At 41.4% G+C, this 21,115-nt stretch overlaps 1 long non-coding RNA gene across 1 annotated transcript in view; it reads left to right on the forward strand.

Moving 5' to 3' along the window:
• Positions 1-21,115, forward strand: part of LOC101751181 — a 344,852-nt gene that overhangs the window by 174,130 nt on the left and 149,607 nt on the right. Inside the window, exons 9-10 of the long non-coding RNA XR_005840735.2 lie at positions 8,018-8,206; positions 8,367-8,462. This is a non-coding gene — a long non-coding RNA (uncharacterized LOC101751181). The remainder of the gene's footprint in view (positions 1-8,017; positions 8,207-8,366; positions 8,463-21,115) is intronic.

Raw genomic sequence — 21,115 nt, forward strand, 5'->3', positions numbered from 1 at the left:
AACATACTGAATGATAATAAAATTTTAGGAGTTTAAAACCAGAAGGAAAGTAGATAGATGTTCTTGTAGTTGTGCTCTTGCATGAGTTATGTGGCTCCTCTTTGTGTTACCTCACTGTGACAGCTGGGACCTGCTGGCTAACATGGCAGAATCTACCATGGTAACTTGAGGTGACTTCCTCTGTTTTAAATAGTTTATAATTTGAAGTTAATTATAAGAAAGAGGAAGGAATTTTCAATGTTGATTTTTCTGAGATGTTTTCTCTTTGAACTCTGTAAGCTAATGGTTGGTTTTAATTTCCCCTATCTTATCCTACTCCATTAAATTATCCTACTCCCTAAAATGCTATTTCTAGGATACTGGCTCCTTTATGAGCTTGACTCTTGTGTTAATCCATTCTATCAGGCAAGGAGCTACCACTGCTTACCTCTTTGTTACTGTTCCTAGAGGTGATGCTCCAGGGTGCATTCATGTCTTTCAGGCAGAGAGTAACCCAACCCCCTGATGGCTCCTTCAGATTAATACAGGAGAATACTCCTTTACAAGTGGTGTAGATCTTTAGCAAGTTCGTCCTAACTTTGCATTGAAACCCTACAGCAAAGATTTTTTAAATGTTTAGTAAAGTTGCTCGAAGAAAAATGACACAATGTAGTGTGTGTCTCCAAGCAAGCTAAGTTTTGGTATGAAACAGTTATTCAGTGTTTTCTCTTTCATCTAGGTTGCTCAGGGTTTTATGGTAAAATAGTGTGAACAGCAATAGTTTCTTGTCATGAATTCCTATCAAACTTTGATGTCATATTTTTAATTCCCTTATTATTAAATATATATATATGTGTGTGTGTGTGTGTGTATATATATATATATATATATATATATATGAAAAAAGGAGTCAATGGTAGAGCTTTTTTTATCATGTATTTTCTGGGGGGAAAAAAAAGAATACCATCCAGTTTTAGTTGGAGATGACTGTGAAGTTTCTATTTTTTTTTAGTACACTGGCCAGTAGCCAGTGTATTGGTTCTATATTGCTTTTCTGGAGGATGGCTGAGGATCAGGAAGGAAGTGAATGCATCGTAAAAACAATTGTGCAATAGCAGGTGATGGAATACTTGATGACAGAGTTTTTTCTGAAGCATTTCAGAAGTTAGATGCAGAAGAATTCCAGCCAAAAATCAAGTATTTCTTACCTGAGCTGAACATTTTTCACTATCAGATGAAAGTTATTGCATCAAGTTTGATTGAGGCTCAGATGATATGCTATAAGTGGCTAGAAGAGGAAATCCCAGTTTATATGACTCACCATTTTTGTGCAAATATTAACTTTGGCTGATACACCTTGCTCCTTGTATCTCTTTTCCAGATCTGAGTGGAATTATACAATGTCCCAGAGTAAGTTAGCTCAGCTATATGCAGCAGCTTTTAGTTATTTGAATAGCTTCCACTTTTAACCATTTTATCTATTTTTTGTTTCTTAAAGGCAATGATAATATATATTTTTCCTGTCATTCTAATCCCTGTGATGCAGTATTAAATCCCACACCATTGAAAGATTTGGGTTTAGTGATAGCAAAAAGCTTAGTGTTGTATGCTCACTTTGCTATGCTAAAAGCAATGGAAAATCTTGGAAGCTGAGAATCTCTGCTTCCCAGTAGCTACGTCCATTTTTAGCCCACTCTCTTACTGGTTTATTTCACTATTAAGACTTCTTGGAACAAGAAACATCAGTGGACACTAGAGTAAACCTTTTATTCTGACAAATTTTCTTATCCTCTATCAAAATGTATTACAGGTGATTTGGTGAGAGCAGATGAATTAGCAAACAATGCCCAAGCACGTGCTTGGATTTCTCATCACACAAATCAGATGGTCAGCACCTATGATAGAGGAACACAGGAATGCAGTTCAGAGCTACAACCCCAGCTACAACTTTGACCAAAAGGGAGAAAAAACTACTGAAGTTAATGAGCCTTGGTTATTAAGTATAGTTAATGCATTTGGGCTTCCTGAAAACAGTCTGGAATTGATATCAGTCACTCTTAAAAAGTCCCCAAGTAGCTTTTTTTTGGTCTGTGTGTGTTAAAGTGCTGATGCAAGATGATAAATGAAGCTCTATCTTCCCAGGGCTTACCAGTCACTGGGACACCATTCCGCTGGCATACCGTGTGCCGTTGTTGGACCCGCATCATTGTGGAGTTCCAGACAGAAAAGCAAAATTAACTTTTCCAGTTGAAACTCCAAGCCGTATTTTAGAGAGGCTGAATATAAATAGCCAAGATTGGATTTGGCCAGTATACCAGGGCTAACACCCATACTCTTGCAAAATGTGCCCTGGGATCTTGAATGACCACAAGTGGTCAGAAGCTTGGATTTGGCATCTTGTATTGACATATTTTCTAGATGAAGTCAACAGTCGTCTACCCTGTGGTCCTATCTTCCCGTCTCAATGGCAATAGCACTGACAGCTGTGACTTTGGGAAGCTAGAAATAGCCTACATGTCTTTCCCTTCCCCTGTAATTCTTTTTGAAAACGAGTGAAATAGACTGCCAACCTGATAAGGAGCAATCAGCCCATGCCAATATAGACAGGAACTGGGAAAATTTCCAAGCCCAGAGCTCCCGTGGCTTCATCCGGTCCTGATTCATCTGTCTCCCTTTGCTAGTCTGCTTAGCATTGTCAAATTTTGTATTATTTAATTTTGAGTCCTCATATCATCTCATTTTTGACTTCTCGGCTGTTGTAAACTTCATAGTTTTGAAGTCCCTTTGTGTTTATCTTATCTCGGTTCCCTAATTTCCAGTATTAGGTGATGTCTGACACCTTCTTTGCTCAAGTTTGTCTGTCTGGTCACACAGTTGAGTCACTTACTCTCCCCCAGCATCTTCCTACCTCCCCTTGCACCCACACTGTGTGTGTGACTGCTTACAGTGTACAATAGGCAAAAAAGCAATGGAGGAGCTTCAAGAGTTGGCACACATTAATTCTTCACTCTGAAGACAGCAGGCTGCAAACCCTACTGATAGAACACTAATAAAAATACCCTCAGATTTTGAACTGAATTACAAAATTCAGTCACTAAGAGCTCAGAGCTGTAATGATGTACAAGTGGAGAGCTTTTCCCTGTAACTAGAATCAGGATCTGCACTGGGTGAGTACTTTTTCCTAGGTGCCAGAGTAATGCCTTGTGTTGCTCAGTAGTAGCTGTGATGTGCCATGAGCAGATCACATCCACAGCCTTGGTTTTGTCATTGCATTCCTACGGGTATCTCTAATTCCCCGTGAGTGGGAAAAGCAGTCCTCCGACGTCAGAGGATGCTGCTTCCTCTGCATTGCAACTGCTGGCTAATAACCAATGTTTACTAACTTCCAGTGAGTCATTTGCAAGTGTGATGCTTGGCTAAAAATTGCTTCCAAAAACCCTATCATCATTAGTCATTAAATCATGCAGTGCTATTCTGCTAGATACGATTACTCACAGTTTGCATTGAGATGATAAAGTGGCATGTACCTCAGACTGGACTAGATTAGCATGTGGTAGACAGAAGATTGAGGCTGCCCCCATTCACATCCCTGCCAAGTGATACAAGTCATCTGACAATGGCAGAATTTGGCAGTGTTTCCCTGCTCCAAGGAGTTTGCAGTTTGAGGAAGTGCTGCTTTGTTCCTGCTGCTATTAATGCCAGAGGAGAGACCAGTGCAGCCCACTGCATGGAAGAAGGCAGTGTGAATGGGGAGCTGTGGCTGACAGCAGTGCTGATAGCTCAGTTGGCTCCAAGGTATGATTAAAATGATAGCTGCACAGATGACTGACAAAATGCATTCCTCACACACAAGCTGCAGTGAGTACTTGCTGTGGGTTTTTGTTGGATACGAAGAATAACAACTATGTGGTTCTTCAGTGAAACTTGCGAAGTGGACGGTTAAAATATGATTGTTTTATTGGGAGGAAGACGGTTAACAGAAATGAACTAATGGATGACTTGCTGCTTTATGTGAGAGCCCCAGAGTGACCAAAGTCCCTCTTAACATTTCTCATGTAGCTTTTAGGCCAGAAGGAAAAACTGTTATTAATGCATTTGTGTAATTTTTTTTTCTGTACAAATAACATTTTATTTATTTAGCTAAGGGGAAAAAAGACTATCAACGTTCATAATTCCAGCTTTTTAGAACATTTTCACTGTCATATCAAGGGTGATAAAAACCTCTTCTGGAGCAAGAGAGAGAGCAAGAGATGGAAGTCTTCGGTTCCCATAAATTTTGTTCCTATAAAGTCTGGACGCTGGGCGGGTGCCTTGGCTCAGAAATGACCTCCTGGCTCCTTCTTTTAGTCTTGGTTTATGATGGGAGCCAGGAGAAGGATCCTGGCATTGGCCGGGTGAATGCGAGCTGTACCCTGGCAGGATGCCTGCAGACCCATTACTGTTTTGTAGATTAAAGTAAGGACAGCAAAAGGGGTGGAGGAGAGCGAGGGGAGGGAAAGAGAAGAGAGAAAGAGAATAGCAAAACACTTTGTTCTAATTCAGGTGAAAAAGTTGATCTCAGTGTCTGTGCGCACAGCCTGCCACGTACAGGGTGGAGGTGGAGAACAAGATCTTTTTATATATGTGTTATATTCTCTAATTATCCCCGTGTGCCCGCCTCTAGGAACAGTTGAAAAGTGCTGCCAAAGGCTGAGCCTGCTCAGACATCACTCCCATGGGAAACTCTGTGAGCCCCGTGGCTGTGAGCAGCCAACCCCTCCAACCCAGTCCTTGGGTGGCTGCCGGTGGGGGGGGTGTGCAGGTGGCAGTGGTTGTGATGCTGTGATAGGAGCACCCCCACTTCAGCCTTGGCACTTGATTCCTAGCTCCATTTCCTTGGCCTTGCAATGGGGAGGATATTGATAAGAATACTTGCTCGGGTAGAATTAGCTTATGAACTGAGAGATTTCAAGCCCTTGATTCAAAAACAGTAACAGCAGGTGCTAGTGCCCTGGTTTTCACTGTGTGGTCAAGCCTTGTTTTGAAGGAAGCACTTTTTTGCAGAGTTCTAAATCTGATGGACTGCACAATGACAACCAAGTTTCCTCTTATATTCAGCCACAAACTGCTATTACTCAGCCTCTTGATTCTCAGGTTTACTTGGTCATGGTGGGGAAGATTGCTTGCTCACCCTAATGGCAAAAGCAGTCTCACAGCAAGCCTACCTGAAAGTCTGCAGCTGCTTATTTAGTCTTACCACATGCACTGAGTAGGTTTAATGGGCAATTTTCCAGAAACATTTGCTGATAGAAAAAGGCCTCTTCACAAAATCAATTTATTTTTTTATTTATTTATTCCTGGAGAATGCTACAATTACCCCAATTTGCCAGTGGGGAAATCCAAATGACAGCTTCCTGGCTGCCCCACGTGAAGCCTCATCATGGTTTGGGTTTTTTTGTGTGTCTCTGCTGAAGACAAAAACTGAAATTAAATGCATCTTTAAAATGTAAAAGGATTTAAAGGTGCTTGGAAATCCCACTGCAGAAAGAGACACGCATTAGGTTTATTGTTGCCACTTTGCTTTCATTTTTGTCCCTGCCAGCTAGATCTCTCTCTTCTTTTTTTTACTTTTTTAAATGAAGGTATTTTTTTCTGGAAAGGGGATTCAATTTTCAGCCACCTGCTGTACTGAGGAAGCAAAACTACCAGGGAAGGCAAGATAAGAAAGAATAGGTTAAAAGTTAGAGGGCCTGGGAGACGTAACAGTTTTCTTGTATGAAAGAAAATGATCTTTTTATTAATGTTAGGAGCATTTTCCCATGGAACTAAGTTGGTTTCTAATGGATGACATGCAAGACCACGCACATGTCTGAAAGCCAATGTCTGCATGGTTTTATAATTTCTATTGAAGAGTTCCCAATTTCAAACTAAAAAAATGTGTAAGCTTCTTTGTTTCCCATTATCATGTTCATCAGGCACCTTTAATTCTGTTCTGGCCATCTGTAAGAGACTGGGAACAGGGTTCTTTTCTGGAAGGTTCTTCAGTGTGTAGTTGAGTGTGCTCCGTAGGGCTTGGCAGGTCATGCTGGTGACTTGTGGCTGTCAGCCAGCAGCATAGGCTAAGAGATGCAGAATACAAACCAGCAGTGCCAATACCCAAATGAAGGCACACCTGACCAGGCAGGGTATAGGAGCATCGCTGGCTGAAAGGCAGGACTCCGAGGTGCAGCGCTGTGAGAAGAGCACAATCAGGGTTAAAAGAGAAGATTGGCCACACTGGAGTTGTATGATGATGCCAGGAATTAATTGATTAATTGATGACAGAAAAAAATTCAGGTTAATGGTGTGAACATCTGAATTCCAAACCTCCAAAGAATTTAGGTGTTAGTGGCAACTGGGAAATACTAAACAGGAGTGTGCAGCTGCATCTCCTGGTGACTTCCCTGGGAGAGGACTGTGTTTTAGTCCCATCATGATTTTCATTTCCTGACATCCTCTTCAAACAGAGCAAATTTGACTGTGATGTTTAATATGGTCCGTAATTTTATTTGGATGTCTGTAGCCATTAAGAGAATTAGGCCATCACAACATCCATCCAGATGAAGTTGCCTGACAGGTGTATCTATGTTCTGATATTTCTGAAGCTTATTTGAGAAACAGTAACTCCCTCAGGTCTGCCTTGTATTTATTTGACGTTGTTTATGCTGGGTAAACTCCTTGGAGACAAGGAGCAAACTCCTCTGAGATCTTGTGGTCGAATCAATTTGTAGAGCTGTTTCCATGTTTTCTGATGCAATCGAGTGTAACAATGTTGTATCCCAGTAAACATGGAAATGGAGCAAGGAAAACATTTCTCAATCAGCTTCCTAAAAATACTGCCTGGATGGGGAGGGGCTCCTGTTTTATTCCAGAAGCTCATTCAAGCCCTCATCAGTTTCCACAATGTCTCAGATTTTTCTTAGTTTTATGTTTCATGTACTTATAGACTGGGAAAGAGTGCTACACATGCCAAATGCCCATAAGCGTGACATGCAATAACCATTATGCTTTCAAATGTACATATTCATGGATGGAGAGATGCCAGGCATGGCTGGAAGCACATTTGATATTTGGTAAAGTGGGCAGATCACCAAGGGTGATCCTAGGAGGGGTGATGTTGAATTGCCTTTTCTGCCTTTGAGTATTCTTGTGCTTCTTTCTGTAGGAGGGGAAAACAAGAAAAGATGATGGCTTTATTGTAGTAGTTTGGTTTTACGTAATTTATTTGGGCTGGGATTTGCTTTGTTATTAATTATCTTCCTTCCTTTCATTGCCTGGTAACTAGTGTTGAGCTTTCACATGGAGCCCTGTGGAAATGTAGGTTCTTAGTGAATTAGTGAAGAGAAGAGTGGAAGACAGGCTACCACATGTAGCAGTGCCCAGCTAGAAGCAGTAGAGAGAGAAGGGTTTAAAACCCATTTGTGCTATTCTGTTCTCATCCCCATTGTGTCAGTAAGCCAACATATTTCAGGACTTCCCGTGTACATCAGACCTCTTTGTATATGCAAAGAAGGCAGACAGGGCATGGAACAATTGTGTGTGTGTGGATGTGCTTTTCATACCTGCAACATTCAGCTGCTAACTCCCAGGATACTTGATATTCCTTTACTTTTCCTTTCTACTATCCAAGTATGAAAAAAGCTGTACTAAAATGCTATAAAAACAACTAGTTAAGATCATGAGTGCTGTGTGCCAGTTACATCTGTATCAAATTCTGTCTTCTGTATGTATACCCTATGTGACTTCAGGAACTATTTTGTTCCAGAAGCCCTTGCATCTGGGCTTGTTAGCCCTTAAAGATTGTCCTTGTTAGTGGTCTGTCAGGCATCTGGATGGGGCATGGACCTGTCAGCAGTGGAGCTATGCTGCAGCTTGCTTGTAAGCAGGCGCCTCAGCATGTCACAGTGAATCCAGGCATCGCACAGAACCCCCTGCATAGCTCAGGGTTCCAGCCCACAACACATTGCTCTTGACCTCATCCGATTTCAATAGAGTAATTGTATCTTTTTTCTTATTCCAGAACTTTTGTTCCTGGTTTTGGGACACTTGAAAGAGAGCATCTCCCAGTGGCAAAGATAAGAGCCCACGTCCTTCCTGTATCCTGTGGCTATGCATTCTCAGCCACAAGAGTCAGCAAGTCCCCTTCCAGAGGGAAGCGATTTGGACAATAACATCTCAGACTGATGCTGCTAATCTGCCCTTACCCAAGGTAATTACTGGAAATGACATTCAAACCAGAGTGGTTTTTCTAGACACTGAGATTACTACATTATGAAGAAAGTACACTAGCTGCTTTCCTCCCTGCATGTCTCTAGTGCAGTCTAAAAATAGCCCCAAGCATTTCCAAATGTGCCTTAATCTTTTGACAGGGAAGTGGGTGAGGTCAGAAGACGGGGAAAGACTTGTCTGCTGTCAGGATGATGGTGAAACTGACGCATCAAATAGAGCTGAATGCTGCTGTAAAGGTAGGGAAATTGGGACCGGTGCGCCCTTCTTGTTGTTATTTAAGTGTTTATTATATGCATTTTTGGTGCTTGTGAAATGCTGTGGGTTAAAAACCTTTTTGATAAATAGAGGGTGAGATAGGACAGGATCAGCTATTCTATTTTTATTGTAGAACACTGCAAAGATCCTATGGAGAAAAAGACAAAACAGTGTATTCAAGCACAACAGGAGCCAATATAAACATGTCCAGGGTACAGCTCTGCTCTCTTTCCATCCCCTGTGATGGCTTCCTGTCTGCATGAAGAAATGTGGGATTTCTTCTTCCGCTTGGTCAACGTGCTCCAAATCAAGTTCATTCTCTTTGTTTTTTGGAAAACGTGATGTTGTTGTTATTTGGCAGTGTCTCAGATCTTGGTCTTCCCTTTATATTGGAGAAATGTTAAGGGTGTGTAGCTAAGGTATTAAGCATATGAATACAGAGAAGCTAGATGTTACAATGTCCTGGTTCATGTGAGGAAGCTACATCTAAGCTGTAGGTTCTGCTAAGAGTTAATGAAGTAGAGCAAGTCTCTCCCACCCCAACAGAGAATACATGGGATAGGTATTCTCTGAATTCTCATTTTCTGCTCCTACAGTGTATACTCAGGTTGCCACAGTCATTCATGCATGAAACACTTTCCTACAAATTTGCAGCCCAATAGGAGCATTTCTATTATATGTCTATTATTTGCATAATTGGGTGCTAACCAAAATAAAGCTAACAAATTGCTGATAATTGCAAAATGTCAATTATATTGGGTTAGGTCAGAGGTGAAATGTAAAGGTGAAGTCTCCAGGTGTGTTGAGGTCAAAAGCAACTTGTTATTGAAGGGAAACTTGTTAGGGATAATAGCTATCAGAAGCAACTTAACTGAATAGTCTTAAGAGTCAACCAAGTCTTAAGCAATGTGTTGTTGCAGCGCTCCAGGAAATGGGAGCCACTGCAAACATGAATAATTGGTTAGTTCTTCACATGTTACTTTTGGAGAGTTGAAAAAGAGCACTAAATGGAGGTATGAAAATTCTTGTTGTATAGCAAGTGGTACAGAATAGCTGCATGCAAGGACTTGATCAAAAATTGCTATAAAATAGAATGGAAGTCCTGAAGTCTTTTTAGTATGTGAGCAAATTAAAAGTTGCTTCACAGAAAAATCCACATGGCACTGCACATGGCTGGGAAGAGAAATCTTGGTTGTCTGTGGTAAGACTTGAGAACCTGGGAGTCAAAAGGGAATGAATTTGCCCTGATGCTTTGAAGTGATCCAAAGCCTGTTGCGTTTAGCTGGCTTCTCCCTGCCAAAGCTGCAGAGTTCCCTGGTATTTTTAGGAATGAAAAATTATGTATGGCCTGAGGAAATGCAATTCTTTTTTAAACGGCCTTGGTCTTAACTACTGTACTGTACTGCTTCAAAATCCTCTCAAGAACTTCCTTATGTAAGTGAAAAACAGCCTCACAAATTGTGAGGGTGGTTTAAATCAACTTCAGCGTAATAAAAGGTATATGTGCTCCCTTAGTCAGGGGAGTTGGAAAAAGAGCTATCAATAACAGTGTGTCAGATAAACACCGAGGGCAAAGAGAGGACTGTGCTGGGACATGACTTTTTTCCTTCTCTCAGGGATTCTTTTTCTTTTCTGTCTTCAGTTGCTTTTATATCTTTAACCATACGGCAGCCAAGGCAGGAGAGGAACTGTCTGACAAAGGTTTCATTGACAAAAGTGTATGATTTTTGCTAGAAGGCACTTCCTTCTCTGCTGAAGGCTTTGAAGTGTCGTCTTTGTTCTTTCAGGCTTGTTATTTTTTTTCCTCTTTAAAAATGATAGACAAAATACTTGAAAGTCAAATTTTAGTCCAGGCAAAATAACAGGAGGAGCAACTGAAACCCTTCATTTCAATGGCTATGCAAAAATCATGTATTTGAAATGTCATTTCTGATCCTAGTTACAAAACAGCGCCCTCAATAATTCAAAACTGCTTGATACATTTTAAAAAGATGTGTAATTTACTCTTCAGGTTGTCTCCTTCCATCACTGATCATCTCAATGTTCCCAGTCTCTGCTGCTGACTGATCTGGTACCTCTTTCACATGTTTCGCTGTCTGCTATATGGATTAACAGCAATGAACTCAGTTCGTAAAGAATCAGCATTGAAAAGTGATTTTGTAAGGCAAGGGAGAATTACGGTGGTCTGTTTTTTAGTATTTGACTGATGTGGTAGATTTTTTATTTCCAAAACCTGAAATCCTATGTTATTTCTTTTTTTTTTTTTTTTGCTCATTAGCACCTGATAACCTATTTCACGTCCATACCAACCTTCCTACTAGAGCAGAAATGATGGTAACTAAAACGAGATCCGATCATTGCAAGCGTGCAGTAGTCACTGCAATTCAATACATAGCTGCAGTGAATCCAGTGGTGCTGATCCCCTTGTGGAGAGAACAGCTATCTCTATTGCCGAGCAAGTGGAAATTTCACTGTTGACTTCACTGGTAGTAGGGTCAGAACTGAAACAGACACTGCAGGATCAGGGCCTTTATACTGTTCCTTAGGGTTGCAGGTAGGGAGAAAGACACACGATAATACTGCCAGCAATGAAGTTACTGTTCGTAATGATTTCAGTTCAGTCAGACCACAGAGATCAGCAAACCACCAGAGACAGCTTCCTGTGGTTTGACACTATAATCCTGTAGTGAAACATGACTGTGTTAACCTCTTTTTTCCCCTTGATTAACTCACTTTCTCTACTGAAAGTTTTAAAGTCCACGATCTCCAGGTTGTTATTATCCACCAAAGAAGGCTTCTTTGGCGTGGGCTGAGGAATGAAAGTTTCTTGGCTTATAGGGATGCATGATTACAGCGGTGCAATTCCTTTTGGTGCTTCCAGACTTAGCATCCAGATGAAAAGCTGTTTGATACACTTAACTGTGCCTGCACCCAAAGCACAGCAGAGCTCCATGCTAGGGGAGATAATGGGTCTTTTTATTCCCCCACCCTACAGACCGTAGCCTTTCTGCCTGTACTTCTGCAGGGATGTTTAGCTATGTGTTTTGCTCTTTTCTCTAACTTGGCAGTCCAGAGAAAACTAGATGGAAGCTCATGTCTGATTTGAGTAGCAGAGGGATGTGCTTCTAATATGCATGTTAAAACCCGTGGATTTAGGAAAGAAGTGGCAAGGTAATAAAAGCCAGATAATGCCTCTAGTGCATTAGTCTGTAGGTGCTGCTTTCTGTACACACAGACACAGGTAGGAGCACATAGCACCCTGCCTGTACTTCATAACATGTGCCAACACTACTGTACGAGCACAGAACTGTTCCTGAGCTGCTAAATCCTTTAAAGTGACAAGGCTGCTTAAATCAGGGAAAGTGTCATCATATCACCATAAAACACACTGGTGTGGATAGCCAGGCAGGCACATTCTGCCTCTCCAGACGTCTGTCTGTGCAGACTGCTTGCTCCCATCTCGCTCAGTTTAACAACTGAGCGGGGTGAAATTTTATAAACTGTGAGTTTTCAACAAATATTTGGCCAGAATTTCCTAAATATATATATATATATTTTTTTTTTCCAAAGGAGTCTTTTTAGTGGTGAGAAGTCCATCTCATTTCTGCTGAGATGAGTTTTCTTTAGCTTTCATAATTGGGATAGTTCAGAGGGCAGTCTTTATGATCTGTAAGTAAGCACAGTCACTGGATTTACATGAGAAAAAGATCGTTTGTTGCCCCCTGTCCCTCCTGCTGTTCCTCCCACTCCCATCGGATTGCAGTAGCAGTTTCTTAGAGAAAATAAACCCCAATAAACTGCCTAAACACTGTTTTTGGAAATCTCCATTCTTAGCATAAGCGATGCTCAGCTGGAAGCCTCATAAAACCTTTGAACCTGTAATTCGCACCCATTCTTTTAAAGCCTTTTCCCATTTTAAATATTAGTATAAAAAGGGGATTTGAAGAATAGTATCGCCAAAGCAAACATTTGACACACTGTTATATTAGACTTATATTATATAAAGCTTAGGCACATGCACCCAAGCTGCTGCTGCTGTTCTACGAGTCAGTGCTTACGTCTGCAATAAGGACAAAAGTGCTGGGGGGAAAAAAATAAATCCATTTCTCTGTTTGTCTGTGTTGTGCATGTGCACGCTGTTTTTAAATAGTAGGATTGCCCCATGTTGGTATGGCAACAAGCTGTAAAAAGAAAATCCTCTCATTTAAAACTCTTAAAACATATTGACTGATTTCTGTCTTTCTTCGTGAAAATGGTAATGCTGAGACGCTTTTCTGTGCCACAGACATTTATATTTGGATGTTGTTGTGGAAACTAACTGGGCAGGAAAGTTACTTTGGGTTCTGTTTCTGAAAGGATACAGCGTGGTACCAGACTTCAGACCTGGATCTTGTAAGCATGTGTTTAACTTAATGGACCAGAACATGTGAAGCTAAATCCCTGTGTGTTTCTAGGACTGAGCTGCTGGATCTTGGAAGCAGAGGTGAATGTAAAAGTTCTCATAGTAATAAACAAGTAGCTTTGTGTGCAGAGGGATTAATGAAAGCTGCTTTTCAACATCTCTCCCTCTCTTTTCCTCCCCCTCATGTTTTCTGATGCCTGAACAAGGGCAGGGGGTGCTCCTCTTGGCACTTGGGAGCCACCTCTGCTATCTGATTCATTGCTGAAATTTGTGAAAATCTTATCTTTGAGGTCTTTACCCCTTTGATAAGTTTGCTTGGGATTAGTCAATGATTAAAAACTTGGGATAGAGGGAAAGGAGAAGAAATCCATACATGATGAGCATGGAAGCCTTGTTTCCTTAGGCATTCAGCTAAACATTTAACGTGTTAAAGGGGGAATGTAGCATGCTGCTCTGATGCTCTGTGTTTGTCATCTCAACTTGCAAATCCAACACTGCAGCCTTATGCTTCTGCTGGAAAGAAAAACAAACAGAAAACAATAGGAGAAACCACAGAGCTTTGCCTGCAGTGCAGGGATTTGTGCAGAGACAGGGCAGGGTCAAATTAAATAATTTCCCATGAACCAACCACAGGAGGGACATCCCCAGCAGCTGGGCTCTGTTGGGGCAGGAGATTGGAAGAGGGTTGGAGAAGGATGGTATCACACATCTCATGTATGTGAGCTGTTGCAAAACAAGACCTCAGAACTACCCAGCTCTGCCTGTTTAAGACCTGTTGCTCTGTGCTTTGCACTGTCTGTCTCTTCGGCAGGACGCTGCTGCTACAAGCATGGAGGGGCCAAATGGAACCGTGACTCACAAATATGTCACTGTTTTTTTTCCTTTGCTCATGGCATAAATCAAAAAGGGGAAAAAAGAAAAAATAAAAATAAAAAATCTGTTAGCACAGAGCTCAGGTTTGTTTATTTTTTTGCCAGCTGCAACATGCAACCCTCTGAGGGGATCACGTAAAACCAGTCATGGTTTAGGTTGGAGTGACATGTCAAACCCAAACTGTAGGCCTGGCCCCTCTCAGTGAATTACAACCTTGTCAGAAACCTATTATATATATACATACATACATACATGCATATACGTATTTTTTTTAAATTAAGGTAGGTTTTTTATCAAATCAAATACCTGCACACTAAATTATATTGCTGGTGCCAGCCTGGCTCTCCCTCGCTCTCCCTGCTCTCTTTGCTCAGCACTGCGATACAGGGGGTTTTGTTCCAAGCAGGGAGTGAATGGAGAGGTCCCGTGCTGCTGAGGAAACGCTGTGTGACCTTGCCACATGTTTTGTTTTTGGATATTTACCACAACATGTCCCAGCGCTGTTGCCTTAACGATAAAAATATTCAGAGTCATCGAGTGGAGGCCCGGGGTGGTGGGTGAAAGGAAGGAAGGTGAATCAGTAATAGAGTACAGGCATCAAAGATGTTTACTCATCTGTTTTCTGAACCCAGTTTGTTTTGTTTATTAATAGGGCTTGAAATGCCAAGGGGAAAGTTTAAGGTGAACTAAAAATACCACATGTTCTTCTGGCATGGAGTCTCCTTTTGTACTTGCTAAAATTAGTTGGATGCTGGCTTTTCCCTTTTTATCCTCCTCTTCTCTCTGAGGAATGGATGCGATTGTTATTTTGGAGGGGGCAGAAAGCTCAACAAATGAAGGTAGCAAATTCCACTGGAGTCTGTTTAGTCCCTGGGATTGATTTGGCCAAAGCCCAGCAGGTTCTGTACTCAGACAAGTACACTTTTTCGAAGTGCACACAATAATTAGAAAAAATTAAGCATTCAAATCCTCCTATTGTCCATGGACAAGAAGAGACTTAATTATGGGCAAACGTCACTGTTCATGCGCAGTTCTGCATGCAGGCAGGAGATGCTTCTGCAGTAATGAAAACCTTGCAGGGCAGAAGTTGCCAATGGAACAACATTAGGCTAGTGAGACTGATAGGTGCAGCACTGTGCATAATACTTTGATCATGTAGTATGTTTTCATGAGGGAAAAATGTGTACCTGGTTAACAGTGCATCCAGCAAAGTATTGGCCTGAAGTCCTTCCTTTGTATCCTTCTGTGGAGCATTATGGTTTGCTTTTCACAGAAAGGAATTCAAGGCACACTGTGGGGGGTTACAGAAGAGTTTTCCTCAAGGGGAACTCTGGAAACCAGGACCATTTCTGAGAACATAATGAAAAACTCGTACTAATGCTATATCATGCATGTCTGGGCATTGAGTATGAGTGCAGGCTGAAAGAGGCTCCTGCTTGTAGGTTGAATTGCAGATTTAATGCAAGGTGATAGAGTGTGCTATGTCTGAGCATGCCAGCACTGCATTAACTCCAGCCTATGTTCAGGCTGCCCAACACTCAAGCAATTATTTGCTACACAAGGCCAGAGGGTGAAGGAATTCTTTGGAGGAAAGACCATATCTCACAGATGGTTCCTAGAAGTGACTGTGCTGATGGATAGGTGGGGGTAAAGCATAGAGAAGGAGCTCGGAGCAGAGCTCAGAGAGGTCTGACTTCTGTCGTTTCTTTCTAGATCAGGAAGGGGGTGTTCGGATTTTCATTATGAAAAAGTTACAGAGAGAATACAAAGGGAATACAAAGGAAATAAGTGGCTGTTCCTGATGTTTTAAAGTAGCAATGATGAAGTAAGCTGGAAAATGGAAAGAAAAGGTTTGAGATGAGAGGAGAGAGAGCTTAACAGAAAAGATTGGTGGTGTGAGGCTACCTTATGTATCTGGAATGGGGAATCAAACAGGAAGAGCTGAAATATGTTGGACCTGTCAGATGTATAGAAGTGCTTTGTGGTGGCTCGGACCCCTCAGGAGCCTTTCTCTTGCTCTACCTGTATGATATGAACCTTCTTAGGTCTTACCTGTTGGGACCTGAAGACCCATCCTGAGCCACTCTGGTTTTTGGCTTTTTGCTTATGCTGAGGTCAGATTCAAGAACCATTTCAAACTGAGATTTAGTGTGCCCAGGAATATTAAGACAGCTAAATAGAACAAGGTTATGGAGTTTCTGTAGGACTTATCTGATTGTTAGTTCTTCAAATAGAAGAAACAGAGCTGCATCCCTTAATGCTGAGGAGGGGTGGAGTGGGTCCTGCCTGGCTCCTCTGGTGCAGTATTGTGCTCACAGGGGGCAGAAATAAATCATTCCAGGGAATGGTTCAGGGGAACAAGAATGTTAAACGTACTTAGTCATTTAATTGCATTATAGCCCTGATTAAATAAAGGTACAGGGGAACACAAAGGTGGACTGCTTTTATTTCTGATGCAGATACTATGTAAATTTATGTGCCTTTTTATGCTGATCTTGTGAATGCCCTCAGGTTTCTGAATCATTTCCAAGCCTTCCCTCTCATGCAGTGTGGACCACTTTGTTGTTCTGTTCTGGTTCTGAAGTAGGTCCTATTAAACCTCCTCTGTCCGTGTATCTGCGTGCGTGTTCATCACTGTGTGTATGTTCTCTCTTGCTTTCCTACAGTCTGGGGACTGAATTTGGAACCATCTTTTATTTTTTTCTGACTGCTTGAAGGAAAGTGTGTTTCTGAGGTGAAAAATTTGCCTTTTAAATTTCTATATAGCTTATACCAAGATTATAATTCATATCCAGGGCTGAATACCAAATGATCCTGTTACTCATTTCCACAAGTATTCTGAAAGGCAAAGAGTGAGGCTGGGGAAAACACTGGCCAAAATCCAGTGCTGTTAGAGCCCCAAATCAATGACATTTATACAAAGGTTGGTTTTGGTCTCTTCCATCTTTCATTTAGATCTGTAAGATTAACAGATTATAAATATTGGATGTTGCCCCAGAGCTGCACCAGCAGCTTAGAGAGGCATCTTTCCTGGTAGAACAAGGCGAGTATTGTAAAATGAAGTGTCAGTAATAAAGACCCCATCCCCTGGAAGCACTGCTAGCAACTGTTCTTGGTAGCGTGTGCTACAAAGTACTCGTGAAGACTAAAACATGGAGGGGTAAGCTCTCCAAACATGAGAAAAAAACTCACCTTTGGCAACAACAGTTGCCAAATCATCACAAGGGTGACTTATGTGATACATCATCAGTAACAGTTTTAGTCACACGTAGCCCTTCTGTTTCCGTGCTGACTGAACGGTATATAAACCCAAGACTTCTGCAAAGCAAGGGAAGAGAAGAAATAGTAACCTTATTGTATGGGACATGGACTCACTGGTCAGCGGACCAATGATCTTTGAAGAATGTTGATGTTGAACAGGATTTACTTTGACGTCTAACTGTTTATTATGGCTTATTTCCACTCTTTTCAGTGTTGATGACATTGTATTGTGTAAACAACTGGAGTTTTTATTTTGAAATAATAATTTCTGTATGTGATCCTGAGAGTGTTACATCTCCATGTCAGGACAGACACTCATAGTGATTCTGCGTGGTATGTCCTTGCAAAACCCCATCGCACCATCAGTGCTCTCCTATGCCTGCAGCATTGACTGGTGGTATTCTGAGACTTTGCACATCTGCTGCTAATTGTTCGCTCATACATGAATCCCAAGGAAGCAGAACGGTAAAATAGTGACCAAGCATATGTTTAACTTCTGTTTTGGAGTCTTGGCTCTCTGGGATTGAAATCTTGAGATAAAACACGTGGGTTTCTATTGTGTCTCTAGGGATGCAAAGTTATAGTCCTGTAGAATGTGTATTGTGTATAATGCAAAGTTGTTATTTCTACATTAGTGAGGCCGGTGCTGGAGCTGGCTGTTAGCGTGTCATTCTCCCGACACATCATTAATAAACAGGTAATTTCATACCTGATTTCCACAGAATGTCATGCTGAAAACCACCTGGGTTTTGGTTTTCATCAACATTAGGGGGAAAAAAAAAAGATGTAGACTGAAGAGTGGTGGTTATATTTGAATTAGGAGTGGTTTAATTGAATAATGGATCAATGAGGTTTGGACAAGTGTGCATTCTGGAAGAATTCCTTGCTGTTGTGAAGGAGGTTTCACTGCTTTATCTTCAAAATTAGGAACCCTAACTTTGTTGTTGCAGTGTTATTTGCATTGATCCTTTATTATGTCTTATTCCATAAACTGAGAACACTTTATTCCCCTTTGTAGTAGCATTCTGTGTATTTGAAGATCTGACGCTTTCCTTCTATCTTTTCTTACTTAGGCTGAATACCTCAATTTCTTTCCATCATTTTACAAAAATTCTGTTCTGTACCTAATAATTCCAAACCTTTTTGCAATTGATCCTTTTCCAGCAGTTGTTACACAAGTCCCTATTTGCCAGCAGGTGTCCCCATAAGAGAACAATAAGTTCAGTGCTGGAACACAGCTGCATCTTAGAGGAAATGCAATTTCTGTCTCTACAGTTATGTCTATCTTGTGCTCAGTCTTCTCACTTTTATTGAAAATAGTTATGTCCTGAAAGCAAGAGAGCCCCCAGCTGAAGGAAAACGCACTGACTTTGGAAAAGGAACTTGGGAAAGTTATCAGGGATTTTATAAAGTGGCTTATGGCTGTGAAAACTGGGTTAGGATTTGGGATAGTACGGAGCCCCGGGCTCCGGCATCTCGTAGGTGTGCACTTCTTCAGGATCTAGCATGCTGAGAGCATGGGCCCTCCTCCTCTTGTCTCCTGCACTGTTTGTACTACTTATCTTCAGCAATGTTTAGCAGACAGTAACTGCTTCAGGTAGAAATGTTTACCCCAAAGCTAGGAGAAATGTTCAGATCTGCATTACGGCCTCTCGCTGTACTTATTGAGCATTCATCCTTCACTTGCTAAAGGATTTCCGAATCAGACCACCTCTGCCTCTCAATTTAGCAAGGCCAGTGCGAGCGATGTTTACTGAAACACCATATTCTTATTGTCAAGCGATAAGAGGCTTCAGCAAAAATGGGTTTTCTCCCAAAGTTTCATTACAAGTTTTTGCTGTGTGGACAGAGCAATAACACATCTGCAACTCCGCTGAGTTTTGTAAGGGTTTTTCTGGCAGATTTGGTTGTTTTTGTGCAAACATAACTGACTCTGGTACAACCTGCATCACATGAAATGGAACATGCTATTGCAGCATTTTCAGAGGAGGTTGTCTTGATTTTTATTTTCTTGATTAAACCAGCAACCACTGCATAAATATTGGAAATAAAACCTGCTGCAAACTGAAAGATTAGTATTTAGTTCTTTATCTAAATACACTCCATTCCCCCCGTGTCCCCTCCCCAAAATAAAATAGTGTTGTTTGAAATTTCCAGGGAAGCCTAAGGCCTAAAGCATTGGGTGAGATGTAAATTTCTTAAAATATTTATCCATCCATAAGTGGCTACATATTTGACATTATTATAGGGTTTCTCAGTGTTCCATTTTATTAAAAAATATTTATTTGGTTTCTAAGATTACTGCTTCTCTGACCACAGAAAATTCAATTACCGAAAACTGCAGCTATCAAATTGGTTGAAAATAAATAGCCTTTTATCCAAACCTGGCATGGGCCGGTTTACTTTTAATACATAGCCATAAAAAAGAAGCTCTTTCCACAGAGAGCCGGTTGGCTGCTGAGCAAGAAGCCAAGGAATACTTTGCATCATCAGGTTTTATTTAAAATAGGGTAGGGTGGGGGGTAGAAAATAAGTCATGAGACTAATTAGCTATTCGTTTTGCTCTTTGGTTTTAACAAATGACAGCAGATTTCTAATGGTGTTTCTTTTAAGATAAATCAGTCTTCCGTTCTCATTCACATAGGTAAACAAATAGGTAGGTATTAATCCCGACTGCAAACTTAAAACATGGGGTGACACCTACCTGTAAGGCTTAAAACAGGGTGATGTTTTCAGATGGTGTATTGACAAATAAAAGCAAATAATGCCAGAAGAATCGTTTGAGGTCACCCAGTTAAACAGGTTTATTGATTGTTTTTCATCTTTAATGACATAGATTCCATCACATCTCAAAGCAATGTATTGCAGGCATTTATTAAAGAAGTAGGTACCTGAATATAGATAAAGGCTGCCACATCCTTTCTCATATGCAGGAACGGCAGCACACCTATGTGTATGGTGAATAAGAAGCTCTTAGCTTCTGCCAATGCTTTTGCAAAGGTGAGACAGGCCAGCAAGAGTGAACCAGAAGGAAATGAATTTAAAAAGAATGACTGTCACTTCCAGCTCTTTCCGAGCATTCTGGGATAAGACTTCCCCTACAACAATTTGTTAAACATCCACGTTGCTTTTTTCAGTCTGTTTCCTTGCCCATCAAATCCCTTTCACACCATGTCTGAAGACACCATGTCTTTCAGCTGAGGTCCTAAAGGCATCAAAGGCTGGAATGTGAAACATCTCTGTCATGTTGCAAGCCAGGAGTTCATTGTTAACAGGTTCTGTTAGCAGAGGGGCTCACCAAGAGCCTCTGGCTTTACTGGATCAAGGATGCTTGCTGAGAGATGGCCTGCAGCAGCCTGATGGGGAACAATGTGCTCCAAGCAGACGCAGCTCTCAGGACACACGAAGGGCTGTCTTTCCCAGCACCGGGGGTGAAAAGCTCAGAGATCAAAGCAGAGACACAAGCAAAAGGAGATAATGCACAGTCTTCCCCCAAATGGTACTTTTAAAGGGAGACTGGCCCTTTTTTTCATGTGGAATGAGTGTCCATTGCTTAAAGGTAACCCTCAAGGGCTTTAAAAGGACCAGGGAGATCTTTCTAAGAAAAACAGAAATGTGTCAATATTCAAAGTGACTGTTTATATTGCTTTGGAATGACTGAGTGAAGGGCAGCTAAATACCTTAGAAGGTCTGTGGGGAAATTTGCCCACTGTTGAGGTAGCTGAAAACACTCCTGTATCGTGATACAGTGAGGCAATCAGAAAGTGCTTGTGTCCTAGGAGCATGTTGTTGTACTGTTTGTTTGCTGAGATTTCATATCTGTGGAAATGCATGGGAGGAGACCTAGCTGTGCATATCAACTGGAGCTCTGGGGTCAAGACAGCAACCCCAGGCCCACAGTGTGCCCTTCGGGTGGCACCTTCCATTTCCCCAATCCCTGGGCTTTCTAGCTGCTAGATAGAGACATTGCAGAGGGCTATGTTGCAAAGCAGAGTAAAATTAAATAATGCTTGGAATGGGCTTTGAGGAGATTTTGTGAGGAAAGGACTCGTTTAGGTTTGAAGAATGGCTGGCTGCTTTTCCATCTGTGTGGTTTTG

Source organism: Gallus gallus, chromosome 18 (assembly GCF_016699485.2).
Source record: "Gallus gallus isolate bGalGal1 chromosome 18, bGalGal1.mat.broiler.GRCg7b, whole genome shotgun sequence".
Taxonomy (NCBI): domain Eukaryota; kingdom Metazoa; phylum Chordata; class Aves; order Galliformes; family Phasianidae; genus Gallus; species Gallus gallus.